Below are 2232 nucleotides of genomic sequence, written 5' to 3'. Positions count from 1 at the left end.
CAGAGTTTCCAAATTCAAAATTAATTATTCTAATCATTTACCATTTCAAAACCAAGCTTTAAAAATCAAATGTAGGTAATTTGCTTGGAGATCTCATTATCTGTGTATTAATTATGATTTTCATAATCTACTGTGAATAATATCAAGTGTTTAAAGCTGCTTTTATTTTTCTTTTGTCCTTCTTAATTAAAATATCTGTTCCTTAATGTGTTATTTCCAGGCAAGAGACAAATTTGGAAAAAGTCAAAATAAATGCTAAGACTTTGCTATTTGAGAAAAGTTAAGAAAAAAATGTTAGTTTTATGTTTTGGTCAATTCATAATAAGAAATGGAGGAATAATTCACTTTGGAGAAAAATGTAATATGTTGACTTTTAAATTTCAGTTACCTTGTTTGTTCATATTGTCCATTTTATTGTATCTGAGTAGGGACATAGTTTGAGGATGTATACTCTCATTCCATTTTTCATATGCATTGCAGTGGATGCTTCAAACTGATGATCATTGATACAAGCATTAGTAGGTATATGTGATTTGTTCTATTTTATTTGAAACTACTGCTTCTATATCTGTACCTTTTCTTTGATTGCTGCTGTTCAATACTTCAAGAAATCATAACTAGAATACTTAGTTGTCCATCAGGTGTCTATTTATTTCTTTTCTTATCCGAAATTCCCTGGTTCCTTTCTCACCATAAGTTATTTTGGACTAAAATTTTAGATTATGTTATAGAAGACTACATCCAAGGTTTAGTTAGGAAGTCGCTGTACATTTCTAAGTACATATTAACATAATTTGTTATAGATAGGATGCTTCTCATAGTGAATGGACTAAATGATTGTTATTTTTAAAAATATATTTATGTTACTAATATAATTAGTAGCAGAATCTGAGAAGAGTATTTAAAACCAAGGCAAAGGTGTTTTCCCAAAGGTTTTACCTTTTATGATTGAAAAATAAAATGATATATGGGCTACTGTTTGTTTTTGAGCAGGCTGTTAGAGATGTCACATTGCTTGAGGCTGCCTGTCAAGGAAACCACAAACTTAGTTTTCAGTTTCAGATGCATCTGTTGCCCATTCTCATCCATGACCAGTTCAGCTAGCATGCAGCATTATTAATTATATTTTATAAGCAAAAAAGGGATGAAAATCCAGAAATTGGTGTCCCTTGTTTTGCCGCTTGTGATTCATTAGGATTGCTCTTAAACTGTACTAATAAATGATACTGAAAAACAGACATTAGTTTAGATTTCCCAGATTGATAGGGCACTGGACAGGGTGACATTGGCTATTAAGGAGATACTGGGCTTTAAAGCAACAATGACACAATCATTTTACTATACATTTACCACAAAATGGCTTATGAATCTTGTGTATTAGATTTATATCTCATTAGTTGAAGTACATATTACTAGATGACACACAAACAAAAATAACTAAGCTAAACTTTCAGGCCTGAAGCTCTGATAAATATTGAAGTGCATGTGAAGATTTCCAAATGCAATATGTCATACAATGTCAGTTTCTGCTTGTTTTCCTAATTTTTATTTTTCTTTTTTAAGAACAGAATTACATTTATGTGCATTAATCATAAAGCTGTTAGTAAATGGTTTCAATGGTATGGCAGCTACCATGTACTGGATAAAGGCATATGTTTAGTTTGATCTCTATATGTACATACATTGATCTTAAGTATAGTTAATGAAATATGGACTTTTATGTGTAAGTACTTCATGCTGTTATTTTCAAACTGTATCGACACAAATGAACATAGATAGAAATGTATTAGTTGGTTTAAAGACGCTATAAGTGAGGATACTAAGTTATGGATACATGAAGTAACTTATTTAAAGTAACACAAGGGAGAGGGGCAGAGTTGGGATAAGAAATCAAAAAGCATATTATTTCCTATGATGCAACACTTTATAATTAATACATGCTCAGCACTGTCTCCAAGTTATATATAAATAAGAAATTAAATTTTCAAATCCTTTTACCCTTTTTATCTTTTGAGATTACTTTCTTGTTGTCCAGGCTGGAGTGCAATGGCAGAAACTCGGCTTACTGCAACCTCTACCTCCCTGGTTCAAGCTATTCTCCTGCCTCAGCCTCCTTAGTAGCTGGGATTACAGGTGCCCGCCACCACACCCAGCTAATTTTTTGTATTTTAGTTTTTTTTTTCTTTTTTTTTTTTCTTTTTTTTTTTTTTTTTTTTTTTTTTTTTTGGTTTC

The sequence above is a fragment of the Cebus imitator genome, unplaced genomic scaffold (genome assembly GCF_001604975.1).
Source record: "Cebus imitator isolate Cc_AM_T3 unplaced genomic scaffold, Cebus_imitator-1.0 Scaffold631, whole genome shotgun sequence".
Classification (NCBI taxonomy): domain Eukaryota; kingdom Metazoa; phylum Chordata; class Mammalia; order Primates; family Cebidae; genus Cebus; species Cebus imitator.
The sequence above is the reverse complement of the archived record's forward strand: the minus strand, read 5'-3'. Positions refer to the sequence as shown.